Below are 1,679 nucleotides of genomic sequence, written 5' to 3'. Positions count from 1 at the left end.
CTTCAATAAAATAATAATAATAACCTTGCAAAGCAGATGGATTTGCCTGTTTCTCACTGGCAAATCTATCTTGCAAAGCTCCTGTTTGAGCCGTTTGGGCCTGGTAAGAAAGTGACAGGACCAATCAGCAACGAGGGGCAGTACTTACAGGTGCAGCAGAGCCGTGACGTAAGCTAGCAGCAACAAGAGGCCAGTGTAATAATGGCGGAAGAGATTAGTATGGATGCTGCTCAAGCGTAAGTTTTATCAGATTTTGACAACAATTCTTCGTTAAAAGAAGAACCAAGAACAGCAGTGAGTTGTTTTCTTTTCAAAAACGACAAAAGTCGAGTACTTGCATGTCTATCCACCTTATTCGTAGTCTCCATGATTCTTTGCGTGAAATATGGGCGCAACTTCCGGTCCCTTCTATCTAAATGGGACTTTGCATTGAATACAAGATGTGAAACCTGATTTTTAGAGCAATTTGGACATTAAAATATGCAACTTTAGACTGCTTCACCTCAATCTGGACAATATTATTGGACAATAATATTATTATTATTAGTACAGAGTGAAGACATTACCTTGGATAACCTAGACAAGCATATTTAGCTAACTTTATTAGCTTCATATCAGTATAGTAATAAATGATCACGCTTTGTTAAATGAGTTTGGACACCACCTTCAGATAACATTTCTAGTTTGTGGGGTTGCTGAAATCCTTATTCCACCTACTAATCCCTCTTAAAATGTGGGAATTATATTAAATAAAATGATCCATGACTGAAGTTGTCTGCTCAGTTTGGTAAATGTTAGGTTTTGAATTAAAGATGAATTGATATTGAAAGAATTACGTCCTAAATGCATTTAAACAGTGAACAACATGTTTAAAACACTGCTCTTAAAGACATATATTTAACTTTGTCACGTAATTAGTACCACAGCTGAAGCAACAGGTACTGACTGAGCATTACAGAAAATATTATTTAAACATTCATCTCATTTAACTTTATTGAGTTAACAAAAATGAAGCAGTATTTATTGCAGCAAATATTTATTTCAGATCAACCACTGTTGATGCTAAATCACTTTAGTAATCCCTTGGAAGAATGGTGTTTTGCTGTTATTGCTACTGTACAGGAAGTTCCAACCACATTTATAGCAGTAGACCCCCCAGGAATAATGTAGTATCCACCTTATTTACTTACTGACAGCTCACAAAACAATGTGAACATGTGATTTCAAAAATATATCAGTATTTACAAATTCGCAGTGAATTTCTATCAAACAACTGTGGTTCATAGTTAGCATCTATTGTTAGCTGCTGTATTAAATTACATGTAATTATGTACTTCCACCTTAGCACCTGAAGTTTTGCCTATATTCGGATTTACAGTAGTGGCCCCAGGACTAAGGTGGATAGTTACCATGTTTCGCGTTATTCCCGTAGCTGCACAAGAGCAGCTCCATAGCTGCTACGTCATGTGTTTTGTTGCTCTTATTGGCCCATAGAGATGTGACAGACAGAACGTTCATCCAGTCACACTCTGAGTTTTTTCAAAGCCTCTGCCTTTTCCCAAATGTTTCCTATTGACGTTTTCCCCGATGGATGTGTGAAACAAATCCATCTGGTGTGTCAGGTTATTTGTCTGTAGGAAGAGACTGTTTTTTTCCCCCCCAAAAATTTTTTTTTTGAC

This window comes from Cheilinus undulatus, linkage group 17 (assembly GCF_018320785.1).
Source record: "Cheilinus undulatus linkage group 17, ASM1832078v1, whole genome shotgun sequence".
In the NCBI taxonomy this organism is placed as follows: domain Eukaryota; kingdom Metazoa; phylum Chordata; class Actinopteri; order Labriformes; family Labridae; genus Cheilinus; species Cheilinus undulatus.
The sequence above is the reverse complement of the archived record's forward strand: the minus strand, read 5'-3'. Positions refer to the sequence as shown.